An 18,037-nucleotide genomic window follows, 5' to 3' on the forward strand; every position below is an offset into this window, starting at 1 on the left:
GAGAGAGAGAGAGAGAGAGATCTAAAAGTTAAAGCTTCGGTACTTGGAGCCACGGTGGCCAAGTGAGTAAGACGTTGGCTCGCTGGCCTAGATGTTCGATTCCGGGTTGTCAGTGGTGCTTGCTTTTTTTAGGTGGCCAACCAATTTAAGAATTAGAGTTTAATATGGGGGTTTGTAAGATTGACCATAATAAAGATGGGACCGGGTTTATTCTTATAAATTAATAACAATATGGCTACTTTAAAGTCATTCTATTTCAATCTCGGGAAGAAGAAAAACAACTTCTTAAATTTCTACTCTGATTTTATCAAAAGAATTCAACATTATTCAGCCAAAAATAACCTATGGGTACATGTACTGGAATGTTGTTATCTACCATATTTACTTCAAATGGATTTTACATGTTTACATATTCTACTATAAAAATGTCAAATGTAAGCGTTGAATGTAAGGTTAGGCAGACATAACTAGGTATTCCAGAAATTAAAACCATGCCATTTGAATCAATGACACATAGGAGCCTATGATTATAACCACATCATTTAACTCTGCCACCCAACACTTCCGCTAGATTTTAAAAGAGGGGTCTTTAGCAGTGGGGCTATGAGGGAAATTTTGCCTAGACAGTGGCGCTACAGCCTACACTTATCGAATTCCAACTGCCGAAGGATCTTTAACATGCATGTCAATGTGTACTGGTTTTTCATCCCATCTGTGGCTCCTAAACTGATATGATCATTCAGATCAACCCTTACAGTGTACCCAGGACCACGTTTCTTTGTCTCAACTAGATAACAAGACACTGTTCCTTGTCAGGCTCTCTGTTCTGTACCACATGCATGGGGAAACCACTCTAAAAATACCACAATGATCTTTCTCAGCCAATTTAACATACATGTATAATTACATAAGATCAAGGCTTTCACTTGACACTTTTGCCAGATGGCCAATTTTTGACATAATTTTTCTACCTCGGATTAGCAAGTTAGTTTTTCCAAAGAATATCCCAACTTTTGAAAAATATTGATAAGTGCTTGTACACATAAAAACTATGAATTTAAGTGCATCTTGTGTTTTAAGATTAAATTCTGTGAAATTATAATTTCATGACATGTAAGTAAATTGCCTGACAGGTTATAAGTTCTCCTCTCAATTTCAATATCATTCAGTTATAAGATGGATGAATGAATATGGCTTAAAAGTGAGTCAATTTTGAAAACTGTTTGGTCCATTATCTCTGAAAATGTCCCATTGAAATCACTTTCAATGGGGCATCAATTAAAATGATCTTCCCAGTCCCTGGAATCTGATTGATAAAAAGATCTCTGCATCGTACTAACCTTCATACAAGTACATGTACAGCTACTGCTTGCTATCAAATATTATCTCCAGAAACATATACATCTTAATAAGTCTAGTGTATGAATACAGGTAACTATATCTAAGCAAAAATTGTTATATTAAGGCCATGGAAAATAATACCTGTGTTTAAGGTTAGGCCTACTTGGACAGAAATATATGTTCTGTTGGGAAATCTGGGGTTTTTTTGGGAGGGTGGTGGGGGTGGTGGGAGGGTTTAAAGTGGGGTTTGAGAGGTAAGACTGAACTAATAAATTAATCTTTTAATAACATATTATATCAATGCAGGCTTGTGTATTCTGAAGCCTCAGTCATGTCATTTTAAATACAGTAAAGTGTTTATTATTTATTTCCTAGCAGTTCTAGCTTACTGTGTAATTACCGAGTAAGGTTATAGGAAAATAATGTTGATTCGGTCTGCAGTAAACCGCACCAAAAACCAATTTATAAGACCTAGAAAAATGTGGAAATCAAGTTAAGATCAAAGATGATGGCTCTTAACGATAACAGCTCTAAAAAAAATAGGGTCGGTCAGTTAATCGTAAACACAATTATTTTTCATTTGGCCTTCCTAATAACTTGCTTTCCATGGGAGATTATTATCTCATTATAAGGTTTAATCTTATTACAATAATCTATCCTATAATACGCTTGTAAGATGGACCAATCTTGCAAAAGTAACATTACAGGTGAATTATGTAAGAGCTAAATCTGCCTATTGTAGGTTTTTATTTTGGTTTCAAATTATCATTTAAACATTTATTCAAATGACATGCCTATAATCAACTCTCTAGACCATTAGATGCCTGAAATTCAAATGACACGCATATGATCAACTCTCTAGACCATTAGATGCCTGACATTCAAATGACCCGCCTATAATCAACTATCTAGACCATTAGAAATTCAAATGGATTTGAACACCCGCAAGATTAAAAAAATTGAACAATAAAATAGATAATGGAGACTTAGTCTCGGTTGACAGTACTGTTGCTTCAATAAGTAATTTGAATGAAATGGTTTTTTTTATATTCATTTTGCATTATCTATTTTTTTTACTACTAAAGCATGAACGACTAGCTCTTCTAAATCTTATATACTGCACCTTTAAGTAAATGGTAAAATTACTAAAAGTACAACTACGATATTTTGACACAAAGGTCGTTGAATATATTCTTTTTATAAAAAAACCCTGTTTGACACAAAGGTGGTTGAATATATTCTTTACATAAAAAAAACCTGAAGATAAAGGTAAATTTCACCTGTTCACTGACACGTATGTCACACGAAGGTAGTTGGTGTATATCGCACCTATTAAAGATGTACGTATGTAGATACCAAAATATTTCACTTATCTGTATATCTACTGTATACATATAAAAAATTATAAATACCTTTATCACTACTAATAAAATATATTTGATTTCAAACCAACTCACACGTGACTTACAGCATTTATAATTGTGTATCTGACTGAAAAGTTAAAATGTGTACCTATTATATATGCTTACATGCTTAATTTGATAAAGCCTTGGAAATTGGTACATGTATTTGTCTCAAATACCCATGAACATATATATTACAATAAAGTCTCTACTAACTTAAGCAGTAGATCTGACTCTAAATTCAAAACATCCATGTACTAGTAGTCAAATTCACTTAGTTTGAAAATTAACATGTCACATGATTGACCTCCAAGTTGGGCCTGGACATTTCATTTGTACCCAACAGATTGCCGAACACTAATAAACTACATAATAGCAGTTGATCTGGCGTAACATGGGGGGTTGGATGGCCGAATGGTTAGCACGTACGTGCTGTATCATACGGTCTGTCATTGAGTCAACTGGCAGGGTTTCGATTCCACGGTTATGCGTGACAAGGAGTAGGGTCGCCTTTTCCAAACTCGTGGGTTTTCTCTGGGTCCTCCCACTGCTAAAGACCCCTACGCGCAAGCGAATTATTGAAATAAAATTGAACCATGTGTTAGTCCCGAAATGACCTAGTTTGTGTCGAGTAGACGTTAAACCCCATCTCTCTCTCTCTTTCTCTCTCTCTGGCGTAACACAGGTATAGTCATGAACTGGAAGTAGCATAACTCTGAAACTGCAATTGGTAGAGCATCACCACCAGATCTATGTTACTTCCCGTAGTTCCCAGTCCGAGCTAACCCTATACACCAAATTTCAGTCTCTGGACAGTCCTAGTGTACATGTAGCCGCCAACACTGAACAGACAGACCAATACACAAACGACAGTAGTAGACATCTAGTTAACATATCAATAACTGTGTCAGACGTAATGACAGATGCCAGAAGATTTGTACCTGACAAGGTTTGAATTTGTGCTCGACAGTGAGATTGCCTTATTTCCATGATGGCTCCAAGCAAATCAATTCAGTTTGCACATTTTTGGGTTGCCCAACATTCCTCCCATCTAAGCTTCTTGTGGATAGATAGAATTGTTTCTCACATTCCAATGCCTAAATAAGCCAACAAATTAATAAACATCTATTAACTATCAGTAGATGAGTAGCTTAGTTGAAAGATCATTGAGTATATAATAACCTTTATACATGTAGATATTATTAGACATACATGTACAGTTAGCGAATGTACATGTACACCTATTATGGCTATTAGTACACCGGTTAAAGATGCATTATGTAAGATTTAGATAAAGAGCTGGCCGTTCTTGGTATAATAGTTCAAAAATAGATAATGCAAAGTGAATATTTAAAAAAATTTCCGTCACATTAATTGAATATTTTGAAAATTTCCGGCCAATTATTTCATTCTGAGCGGAGTTAGGAATGTTTGAAGAATCACGTAGCTTCGATTTTCATTGCTACAATTGTTACGATAATAGACAAAATCTCAACTAGTCATTTAAAATTAAGTCATTAAATGGCTATAATGTTTCAATCCGTCAATATCACAACCATCCAATGGTCTTGAGAGTTCATTATAGGCTTGTCATGTGAATAAATGTGTAATTAATAATTTATTTGAGACCAATGTTCATTCAACTCAGACTATGATATTTTGGGAATAACATATGGTTCAATTTATTACAATAACTCGCTTGCATGTGGGGGTCTTTAGTAGTGGAAGGAAATTGGAGGACCCAGGTTAGACAGGTAGGGAATCAAAACCACACTATCTGATTCAATGACAGACCTTTATCATTGGGAGGAATCTAGAGCTACAGTTTTTGTACAGGACTCTGAGAATACCCACCATAATGGACAGATGATCCTACTCCTTGTTGCATACAGCTGGAGAAACGAAAACCACTTAACTTGGCTTAACCACAGACCTTGTGAATGTGATTTCACATGCATGCATTAAACCATTAGACCCCCCCCCCCCCCCACACACACACACCCAAAAGCATACCACTTGACTCAATGACAGTCCTTAGTTTTCGGTCACTCAACCCATGTACTTACTTGACACTAATGATAGACAAGAATTATAAGTATATATTACATGTATACTGTAATACTGTAATAAGAAAGACAACAATATACTATGATAGATAATAACTATGACAGTTTATGACAATATAGATTTATATACAACTACTAGTAGGTCAACAAGATAAACTACTGTATATTTCACTTGAAAGACAAGATAAAAAGTACTGAGGTGATTAAATCAAATGTCTACGTCGCTACATCAGTCAACAAAAAAAAAAAAAACACACTCCAAATATCAAACTTCAAAAAATCTCATCCCATCTTACTAAAATATCTACAACTGTACATCAATCAACTTTTACTGCCTACCTGTAAAAAAAAAATATAAATAACAAAACAAACTCCCAATATCAATCCTTTATAATCCAATCCTCATGTTACTAAAATGTATTTTTATAACCTACCTGTAAAAACTTTGAATAACAAATGGCACTCCAAACATCAAAGCTCAAGGTACAATATATAAATCATTGGACTTCAAGAAAAAAGTAAACACTTTACTTGTTATGTTAGCGAGCTCACAAAGTCCAACCACATTTATCACATTTATATAGGACTCTGAGAAACTTTACTACTGTTATAAGAAAAGAGACAACACAGTGAACAATTTCAGTCAAGGGACAATATAGTTAAGAATTTTAGTCAATATGTTATGGTATATAAAGTGAAGGAAAATAAAACTAAACTTGAAATGAAGTGGGGTGTAACATCATACTGTTTTTGATGCGATTGGAATCATGTAAATTTCCATAGTCACTCAGCAGACCTCAACAGATTCCAGTACCCTACATCTAGCCTCGGTTGTATGACGAAGTCCGCCATTGGAACTACTTTCAAGTTCCCAGATTACCTACGGTGTTGCCCATGACGACACCTTTGAAGAATGTTTTATCATACAAATATTTTAATGTCTGAAGCTGTTTTTCCGATTTTCTTCAAACAAGTGCAACTTTGCACCGAAAATTCTACACACGCTTCGAACAACGCAATTTTGATAACTTTATTTTAAAAGCGGCCAGTTTTCCTAATAAGTAAACCAGTACCGCATCGCAATTGTATAGGCGTAGGTACATATATCTTACTGTCATGCCGTGGCTAGATGTAGAGTAACAGAATCTGCCGAGGTTTGCTGAGTGTTTTCATAGTGTCAACCCCATCCTGTGTCAAAATGGTTCTCAGCGGGGATTTCTACACGTGTTAGTAGTATAGTAAATTTGATTCTTTGACCATTTCCCAGTGATTGAAAATAATTTTGAGTGTGTCATGTACCGTTCCGAGAATGGTTATTGTATATAGTGATGTAACAGTGAAATTTCTTGAATTTTATTATAGCCTTGAACGGTTCTGAGTACAGTATGCTTATTACGGCCAAGTATAGAAGCAGCTAAAATATCTGGTATATATTTCCATTCCCTCATTTATTGACTCATATAATATATGTCTCTGGAACCAAGTTAATACATGTTTATCAGGTATAGTTCTTTAAATAGGATTATTATCAGGCCTGGATGTAATATCTTAAAACTAATTAAATGGACATATACATACATCGTTTATTTTACTGTTCTGTACACTGTACAGCATGAGTTTAAAGGACATACATGGCTCTGATTTTTGGAACTTTAAAATAGACGAAAAGGTGATCTAAAAGCACATACATGATGTATACATAAAGTGTTTTATGTTCAATTTTTGTAATTGGTGAAATATTGATTGAAATCTAATTCATGTTTTTAATTTCAAATATTATGGATAATATTGAGTTAGTGGTTTAGCTCCTTTAAATCACCGGGTTACCACATTCACCAATGTCCCTTAAAGGGGCAGTCTGATTAAAATACTGATCTATATTCCCTTTTGATTTTTTATACTTTAGATGGCCTCCACTGCATGAAGATCTGACAAATTGTAGTGGGAGGTCGCAGCTTTTGACCCTATGACGTCAGACATTTTATTAACCAATCAACATTGAATGTCGTCGTTTTTAGTAGGATACCCACAGTTCCGTGCATAGCACACCAAGAACTATAAAAAAAACGAAATGAAATAGGATCAGATTGTTAAAGGGGCATTATGTAAGATTTACATGTAGATAAAGATCTGGTCGTTCTTGCTATAATATTTCAAAAACATATAATGCAAAATGAAATATATTGTAAATTTCATTCAAATTACTTTATTTTGAGCAAAGTTATCAATGGTTCTATTATTGACAAGATGTGGTCATTCGAGTTTTAGCCTCACTTCTCCATTTCTAAATTAAATCATTAAATCGCAGAACCATTCTAATCTACTTAAAATCAGAGCCATCCGATAGCACCGAGAGTTGATTATGGTCTTGTCATGTTAATAAATGTCTAATAATTTATATAAGATTTAGCTCTTACATAAAGTCTGTTTAATAAAGCTAGACCATTATCATACAACATAATATACAACACATTGTTGAAGTCAAGTGTACAACCAAGGAAACAATATTTGTTGTACTGGCATGATTAATTCATCATTGAGTAGGAGGAAAACGTTTCTAAAAGGAAACAGACATTTCAATTTCAATTTCTATTTCTATTGAATAAATGTGTGGTTGGGTGAACAAGACAAGTAGAATTAGAGTTCGAAAGACCAATCAGTCACCAACACTAATCATTTCTATTGCTAGGTATTGCGATTCAGGTACTATGATACGATTCGTATCACAATTCATAACCAGGTCAATATTTACCAAGAAAACAACAGGATAAATGAATAATTGATATATTTTGTCCGACCAATGTCAAAGAAAAATTGTTTTATATCATGATATTGATGTGGATCAAATTGTGTGGTACCTTTAGATAATGTGTGATGTGGATAATTAAGAGCAACAGATTATTTACTCAAGTGACAAAAAAAACCATAATTCCGCATTTCGCGATTCAATACGCAAATCTTGAGAAGGTGAATCCCGATAGATCAATACAACAATATATCGTGCCAGCACTACTCATTTCAGCATATGACAAGGATTAAATTAAAGACCTTTATAACTACACTTTCAATCAGCCACCCACACCATTCTCATTTCACCATCTGATGTGAGAATTAAATAAAAGACTCTACATTATATATAAACTACACTTCCAATCAGCCATCCACACCATTCTCATTTCACCATCTGATGAAAGAATTAAATGAAAGACCTTATGAACAACACTCCAATCAGTCTTACACACCATTCTGATTTCACCATCTTGTGAGAGAATTAAAAAAATGACCTTATGATCTACACTTCCAATCAGCAACCCACGCCATTCTCATTTCACCATTTGATGAGAGAATTAAATAAAAGACCTTATGAACTACACTTCTAATCAGCCTTACACACCATCCTGATTTCGGTTGTCTCTTTAAATTTTAAACCAAGTGAAGAATTTATGTACTAGTCCTTCACCTTTTTATGTCAACATTTTCAAGATGTTTGAGGAGGTTTAGAAATTAATCAAATAAAAGTTTATCAAAGTCCACCAGCAACACAAGACGATATTGTGTTAAGATGACCTTGCATGGGGCTGGTTTAAGCTTGTATGGGGCCACTGATTGAAAATGTCACTGGGGCCCTTGCATCAAGAGTCCACAGGTAGTTAAATCTCGCCCTGCAGGTATATGTGACTTCTGTATATTACATAAACAAATGTCTTACTGTATGTATTCCCTACAGACATCTAACTTTGACCTAGAGAAAAACAGTCATGTTGAGGCTGATGTAATTGATGTCATCTAGATTACATAAACAGATGTTTTGTTAGTAAGAGAAACCAATAAGACAAATACAAGGATGCAACACAAACAGAAAACAATAAGACAAACATGCGGACACAGCACATGGACATACATGTAAAACAAATATAAACCAATGCAATAAGATAAACATGTGGACATGACACACAACATGCGGACATAAACAACCATAAACCAATAAGACAAACATGCGGACACGACACACAACACACCGACGTATTCAACAAAATTACTATCAAATCTAGTGCAAAGATATGATGTCGGACGTAAGCGTCCAATGTGCTGTATACATGTAGATCTACATGTAGACCGGCAATGACACCGGCTTCACTCAAAATAAAAATAACTATTGAATACACAAAGCTTTGAATAATTCTGATGAATCAATAATTCTGATCAATCAATAATTCTGATCAATCAATAAACATCAATTGCCTTTTGCCAGATCAAACATGTTTATCTGGTTCCAATCTCAATTCATTGTCAATGATATTACTGGAGACTGCTGTTTGGAAGTTTCAAATTATTCCTGAATAAATTAATTAACACTTGGATCACTTAAAATTGTCCCCTATGAAGTGGGTGGCTGTGGAGCTTGCATAAACTAGTATACAATCCTAGAGAATATAAGCTCAGTAATAAACAGTAATTGTATTCCATAGAAGTGTGATCTGGTACTTTCACTTCAATTATACTAAATGCCATTGAAACAATTTATCTGAATGAATAATTCTGATGAATCAATAAAATGTACATTTCCTGGTGCCAATCTTAAGTCATCGACTTCCTGATAAAAATAATGATATATTGCATCATCAACATTCTGTGGTAAATGATATTCCTGGAGAGGGGGATGGGTGGCCGAATGGTTAATATGCTCAGACAGTCTGTCATTGTGTCAAGTGGCATGGTTTCGATTCCCTGCTTGTACGTGACAAGGAGTGGGGTCACCTGTCCAACCTCATGGGTTTTCTCTGGGTCGTCTGGTTTCCTCCCACTCCTAAAGACCCCTACACGCAAGAGATTTATTGAAATAAAATTGAACCATATGTTAGTCTCGAAATTACCTACTTTGTGTCGAGTGGACTCTCTCTCACACACACACACACACACATACATACATATACTAATTATAGAACAAAATTGCTACAGATATTATGCTTGCAATGAATAAGAACCTGTTATGTATTTACATATTTAAATTATTCCTAGAGACTGCAGTTTGGTATTTCAAAAAATTCCTGGAGAATATGTACAGCGATAATTTCATACTTTCTAAGAAAGGCAACAAAATCACTGAAATCATTCTAGCACTTAAAATACATTCTGTATAAAATAATTTTCCTGGAAATTTCCAATTATTCCTGGGGAATATAATATATATTGAATATTCAATCTATTTTTTCTTGACACATTGTGTATTGATTTTCTTACTTCTCGTGACGGATTTAAATTTAAATCAATAAATATACACACTCTTTCTTATTTATGGATGCTGTTTCGCTGGTCAGGTCTAAATATTAAGGCCACTTGCAGATTAATCAAGGTCACGAGATGTAAACTGGGTTAGGGCATGTGTTTGTTGTCGAGAATTGCGGGTTAGGGTTAGCCTTATTTGATGAAATCTGATCGGTTGTAGTGGGAGGTTATGTCAGGGGGCATACATGTACGAGTGACTTTTAACCATATGACATCAGACATTTAATCTTTACCAATGAGCGTTGATGTTTATCCTAGAAACTATAAAAAACAAAACAAAATAAGATCTGTGTTAAAATCAGATTGATATTAAAATTATCTAAATCGATCGTTTTCATCTTTATTTTTAGATAAAAATTTGGTGCTGATTTTAACATTTAAATATTCTCAGACATTATATCCAGCAATGACCTAGTTGGTGTTGATTCAATTAATATAATCAAAGTCTTTTACCATTTATGGTGAATTTTCAAAATTCTATAGAAATTGTAAATCTTTCAAATCAACATATTTCTGTTACATGTATCTGTTCGTTTACTATAATGCTAGAACCATTTTTTCATGTATGCAAAACAGTCTTGTCTAATTCAAATGTAATGGGATAAGTTCACGGCAATAATACTAATAAATATTTCATTGGAGACAAAAAAATAAATCCAAATTACATTAGTCTTAAACATACATTATGCAAGAAATAAATCAGCCTAATGCAGAAATTTCTTTGGGCCTGAAATGTTATCTAAATTATTAATTAGACATTAATTAACTTATCCAGACCATAATCAACACTCATTGCCATCGCTAGCCAGTGATATTTAGCGGATTGGAATACATTTTTTGAAAAATAATTAAAACGTAAAAATAGATAATCGAGACATTGTTTTTATCGTATCGATTTTAGTAATGTTGCTCGAGGTTAGTCTAAAATTCAAAAGCTAATATCTGGGTTCAGAGTGGAGCAATTTGACCGAAATTTTCAGCATATTCTATTTCCGTTATCTATTTCTTAACTATTACAGCGAGAACTGTCAACTCCTTATCAAATCTCCCATTATGCCCCTTTAATTGACACTGAATAATGATACTAAAAAATCTGTTCGAATAGCATTATGTATTCAAATATTTTTGTAAAGACTTTGATTTACATAAAGTGGAATCAAATATTTTAAATCATTATAAATTTTATACAATACGAAAGCTTATAAACACAGTAATTTAATCTTAGCCCTAATTTCTTTTAAATTCTTTCAATATCTAATCTTTGTTTGAAAATTAGTCTTAAATCCCCCAAAAATAATTCAACTTTACTTGAGTCCAGTTTAAAGCTGATTGTTAAATTTTGATTACAAGTGTTGAATTTTCCCAAAATAATTCAAATTTACAAGTGTTGAATTTTCCCAAAATAATTTAACTTTACTTGTGTCCAATTTACAAGCGTTTAATTTTCCCAAAATGATTTAACTTTACTTGTGTGTAGTTTACAGGCGTTTAATTTTCCCAAAATAATTTAACTTTACTTGTGTCAAGTTTACAAGCATTTAATTTTCCCAAAATAATCTAACTTTACTTGTGTCCAGTTTAAAGCCGATCCTTAAATTTTGATAACAAGCATCCCATTTACAAGCGTTTAATTTTCCGACCACTGTTCAAAAATAACGTCACAATCATTATATGTTAATAATCAATTGGGTCGTTTATTAAATGATACCTTGATTAAAGTAATACATACTTACAGGTCCAGCACATAGGAAAATATGAAATTATGCAATCTTTACAACTAGACACTGTAACTTTATCTTCTAAACTAAATGGAGAAATGAACACTGCTTCTTAAATGCTTGCATATTTCCACACAACTACACTTCCCTGGTAATGTATTTTTCTCATAGAATCTTCAGGTTACATGTACATTATGCTTAATACCTGAAATTTGATTCTGGAGAAAACAGATTTGATTCTACAAGTACAAGTCAATTATTTCATGAGTCATGTTACTAGAGAGAAAATACCCCACCAATAGTCAGGAACTATATATATCTATATATAAATTCTTCCTTGTTTCTATTTCTAGTCATCAATTACTAAACAATATTAACTGGTAGAGAGACACACAGAGAGAGAAAGAGAGAGAGGGGGCCAACAAATAAATATTAGTACTAGAACATTTATTATGGATACAATAAACCAAGTAATTGTATCTATAATAAGTGTTCTAGTACTATATCATAAATCAATTGCTAAATGCCTCTCAAGGATTAAATAAATACATGTATTACCAGGTTGAGAAAGAGAGAGATAGAGAGGTGAAAGAGATAGAGAAAGAGGCCAACACAGTGGTTACAGTCTGGGGAGTCCACTCCACACAAATGAAATTAGGTTATTCTGGGACTAACATAGATGTATGGTTCAATTTTATTTCAATAATTCGCTCGGGTGTAGGAGTCTGTAGCCATGTGATGACACCCAAGTACATGTACCTCCTTTCTTTGGATAGGAAAATGAAATGAAATGAAATAAGGTTTAACGTCCTACTGTTCTGCTCCAATTGGGCTAATGAAGATGGGCATTTTAAGCCATACAGTGTGCTATGAAGGAAATTTTGCCCAGGCAGCGACCCTACGGCCTACTCTTATATCGAATTCCAACTGTCAAGGGATCTTTTATGTGCACGCCAATGTGTACACGGGACCGCAGATTTTCACCTCATCCGAACAACTAGACAGCTGTCCTTGTCAGGCCTCTGTCCAGCACCACTGGCAAGGGGAAACCTGTACCCGGACCACTCGGACCAAAACGGAGACCACTCGGACCAACCTAAAAGACCACTCGGACCAATCAATTTATATTGGAAGATCGGAAGACCACTCGGACTAATATATATGTTGACTCTCGGACAAAAAACAAGACCACTCGGACCAATCAATTTATGTTGGAAGACCACTTGGACCAATATTTATGTTGACTCTCGGACCAACCCAAAGGGTCGCTTCTCAATCCACTTATTCACTTAAGAAATAAAATACAGATTTTAAATATATATCATTTATTAAAAAATCACAATACAAAGAAGCAAATAATTTATAGGTGAATCTATACATAATCTAAAAATGTCTTCCTTATGAAAGTACATAAGAGCAAATATTCATATTTATTACATCAACAATTTTTATTTTTAATATGCCTGTGACATATTAGCGATCCGAGTAGTCATATCAAAACAAACACAATTTATTTAAACAACACTTTATTATTGGTCCGAGTGGTCTTTTTGTATGGTCTGAGTAGTCTTTTTGTATGGTCCGAGTAGTCTTTTTGTTTGGTCCGGATAGTCTTTTTGTTTGGTCTGAGTAGTCTTTTTGTTTGGTCCGAGTGATCTATCAGTTGACTGGTCTTTGGTCTGAGTGGTCATGTATTCAGGGAAACCACACTGGAAGATAGGACAATTAAAGGTGCTGATAATTTTGTTATTGTTTAAAATCTTGATGCTAAAAGTTTTAATGATGTGTTTTCCCCTTTTATTAATATCAATGTCATTACTAATACTATTACATAAATGTAGTCCCATCAGAAAGAGAGAGAGAGAGAGAGAGAGAAATGGGGTTTAAGGTGAACTCAACACAATCTAGGTCATTGTGGGACTAAAATATAGTACATATCTTTATTCTAATAGCAGTATGAGGAAACCGGAGGACCACCTTTCTTTTGATAGGAAATGTAACAGACTGACTCATAATTTTGTTATTGTTTAAAAACTCTATTATGATGGGTTTTTCCCTTTTAATTAATATGTCAATATTGATACATATCCATATAGTCCCAACAACATGTTTTTTTGTATTTTAGATGAATGACCTAACCTTGTACATGTGTATTTAATAAATATATGTTATGAATTATGTTTTAATCCCTAACAAATACTGGTGATCCTAATCCTTGTCAAGTATAAGCGGGAAATCGAAACCATGCCACTTGACTCAATGACAGACGTTATGATCTAAAACGCACACGTTAAACCATACGGCCCTCATGCCACCCCCTCTTTACACAAGGAAGTTATTCATGTATTATACTGTATGACAGTATAATATTGTTAATCAATAAGTGTCTACACAACATGTGATACAAATGATCCATACGGCACCGGCTGTATGACATAAACAATAGGTCAGTATACCGATTCAACAATTTCCATCTATATGACGGGTGAGAGCGAGAAATGGGGTCTAATGACCACTTGACACAGGTAATTTCGGGACTAACAGATGGATCTATTATATTTCAATAATTCACTTGAGTGTAGGGGTCTTCTGCAGTGGGTGGAAATCGGAGGACAACAGAGAAAACCTGTGCAAGAGGGTAATTGAAAAACCATAACATATGACTCAATGACAGACCTTATGATCTAGAGCGCATGCCTATATGAGGGGTGGGTGGTCGAGTGGTCTATCATATGCACTTTAGATCATAAGATCTAAGAATTATGATTGGTTGTCCAACCTTGCAGGGTTTTTTCTGGGTACCTCAGTTTCCTCTGACTGCTAATTTTGAATGTTAGTCCCAAAAAAATGACTTAGTTTGTGTCAAAAATGAAATGAAAAGGCATTTAACATCCTACTTTTCTGCACTGTCTGTGCTAATGAAGATGGGCACACGCCATACAGTGTGCTATAAGGGACCTTTTGTCCAGACAGCCGCACTACGGTCTACCCTTTTTTTTGGGGGGGGGGGGGGGTGGATGGCTGAATGGTTAGCACGTGCGTGCTGTATCATAAGGCCTGTCATTGAGTCAACTGGCGTGGTTTCGAATCCCCAGTTGCACGTGTCAAGGAGTAGGGTCGCCTGTCCAACCTCGTGGGTTTTCTCCGGGTCCTCCGGTTTCCTCCAACTGCTAAAGACCCCTACGCACAAGCGAATTATTGAAATAAAATTAAACCATATGTTAGCCCCGAAATGACCTAGTTTGTGTCGAGTGGACGTTAAACCCCATTTCTCTCTTTCTCTCTCACACTCTTTTTTTGAACACCGGACCTCCACGTTAGCGAACCAACGTTTTACTCACTGAGCCACCGCAGCTCTCTTCTTGGTTTCAGTGGTTTAGTGATACAAGACTATGACCAGAATCTTGCAAGGGCAGCAACATTTCTGCCTATTTTTGCGCTGCAGAATTGTGTTAAAAATATAAATTATTCAGAGAATGTTTCCTTCTTTATGATTTACCATTTGGGTTGCCTCCCCTTGTGAGTTTAAAATCAAAAGGAGTATCTCCCCAATGATTTGACAGCTTTGTAACAGAAATTGTAGACAATATTATGTGAACATCCCCGAAATATATATAAGTGTACAGTTAAATCTTGTAATATTGACGGTTATGTTTTTATTAATCTTAAAGATTTTCAAAAAGAAACCATGGATATAGTTCATTAAACATACATTATGCAAGAGCTAAATCTGTCTATTGGAGGTCTTTCTTTAGGTCTGAAATGTTATCTAAATTATTAATTAAACATTAATTAACCTATCCAGACCATAATCAACTCCCGATGACATCGCTAGCCTGCGATCTTTAGTGGATTATGAGCCGATTTACTGCATAACTTTCATTCACGATTTAATGATTAAATGGATATTTGAGACTATTCTGTTTATCGTACTGATTTTAGTAATACTGATCGAGACTAGGCGGAAATTCCAATCGCTTAATTCTCAGTTCATAGATAGAGGATCAATTTTTAACTATCTTCTAAGTTCTAATCTGTACGTCCCAAACTGAAACTCTAACAGCCTATAAGCATCAATAATATATATAGACAATATTGCCATTTTGGGGCATTTTATTTTTACTCAAAAATAAAAATATAACATTAACCTATGGCAATGGCATTGCAATTGGCAATAATGAAATTATGAATATTATGATGACTAGGCTATACAATACTGTCAATAGACATCATGCACAACTACTAGTAATATTACTAGAACTAGCCTACAACATTACTCATTATTAATTCGTTCTGGAATTTTTCAAGCTGGGTATAATTAGTGTCAATAATGATTCACGGTAATCACGAGGTTATGATTCTTATTCCGTTTCCAGCAGTGCCAAAAAAAAAAAAAAAAAAAAAAATGCTGAAAGAAATGCAGTGGCATTGGCACGTTTTACAACTTACTCACGCCGGTTGCGATTGTTAATGTAATTTTTATTTTTTTGTTCGTCACTGGTGGAATCTGTTTATTAGAATTACAAATGACAGTCACACTCACATATCAAGCGTGTTTAAAATAAAGTAAACATACTTACAATTTAACTGTATAAATAGAATTGCCTGTGATAAGTTCTGACAAGGTTAAATTAACATGTATTATATGACTTCACTGACGTGAATAACATTTAAGCTCCACGCATCACCGAAAACTTCCTGTTGAGGCCAAGAGCGCCATCTATTGAATATTGAAATCGTTTATTATTCAAAATTCGAAATTCATATCGAACCTGTTCAAAGGCGGTAGCACGATTTCACCAAGTCTACCCAAATTCAACATCATTTCAACTCTTATGAGAGAGACAGGGAAATGGAGTTTAATGTCAACTCGACACAACAAATTAGGTCATTACGGGAATAACATGGTTCAATTTTATTTCAATAATTCGCTTGCGCCTAGGACTAGTAGGAGGGGGGGGGGTCTTTAGCAGTAGGGGGAAACTGGAGAGCCTGAAGAAAACCCACGAGATTGGACATTCGACCCTACTCCTTGACACGTACAAGCGAGGAAGGCAAACCACATCTTCCAATATAAATTGATAGGCTCGAGTGGTCTTTTAGGTTGGTCCGAGTGGTCTTTTAGGTTGGTCCGAGTGGTCTCTCTTTTGGTCCGAGTGGTCTTTTTTTGGTCCGACTGGTCCTTGGTCCGAGTGGTCTTTGGTCCGAGTGGTCCGGGTAGGCCCCAACCCTTGACTCAATAACAAATAGTCCAGTTTGCCTATCAGATAAAATGGCATTTATTGAACCAAAAACACATACAAGGAAGTCAAGAAGCAGCATACAACATACAAATGTACATAATGTATAGATGAAAATGTAGCATGATGATTTATATCAAAATTTGATAATTTACTGTTCTTAATGCCCAATTGTCATTTTTATCGAATTTTGATAATTTACCGTTCTTAATGACAAATAGTCATTTTTAATTTAAAATCTTAGCATTATTGTGCCAGAATGTGATGTTGAAATAATGGTGCTTTTGGGTAGATTTGTTCATTACACAAATATTTCCCTTGGTTATTACTTCAAGACATTTTGAGACAAAAGCGATACGATTTTAAAGGAGCTAAATCGCTAACCAGCGAGGTAATTTCAAACACACAGACAGGGGCGCCGGGCCAGGGTACAAAAAGATAGAAATTTTGAAATTTGTCAATTCCGAGAACGCTGTTTAGAGCGCCTCTAGCATTCCAATTCCAACATAAAACCCTTTAAAATACATGATAATGAAAGAGACAAAAGCCTAATTATTCACAATTTTCGTGTCATGAGCAATTCATCTCATAAAAAAATATTTTTAATTTGACATTCAATACACTAATCTTCATCAAGAAAATAGAATAAGCTTTTTAAATGAGACAGTAGATTTAGAGAGCAAATACATATCTATCATTTAAAAATGAATAGACTAGTAAAAAGGTTGAAAACTTTCAGCATTAGGGCATGGGTATACATGTATACCCCCAAAAAGGGCAGGGTACCATTTGTACCCTGGTAGGGTTCTGGCGCCTCTAGCTGCACACAGGTAAGTTTATAATAACCAAAGTTAAGTAGTTTGTTCATAATCGAAGAAAAGAATATCCGTTTAAAATTTACGACGGTTCAGACAGTAGCTACTTTCAATTAAAAATTTGGCATATAGAACGGTATATTATCAAATATAAGTATTATACATTAC

General features: G+C 34.6%; 1 protein-coding gene across 1 annotated transcript in view; it reads right to left on the reverse strand.

Moving 5' to 3' along the window:
* The window catches only part of LOC126811940 (fatty acid CoA ligase Acsl3), a 41,028-nt gene extending 24,503 nt beyond the window's left edge, over window positions 1-16,525 (reverse strand). The window contains exon 1 of the mRNA XM_056098332.1: window positions 16,395-16,525. The gene's annotated coding sequence lies outside the window, so the exon portion shown is untranslated. The remainder of the gene's footprint in view (window positions 1-16,394) is intronic.
* Between the last annotated feature and the right edge of the window lie 1,512 nt (window positions 16,526-18,037).

Source organism: Patella vulgata, chromosome 1, assembly GCF_932274485.2.
Source record: "Patella vulgata chromosome 1, xgPatVulg1.2, whole genome shotgun sequence".
NCBI lineage: Eukaryota > Metazoa > Mollusca > Gastropoda > Patellidae > Patella > Patella vulgata.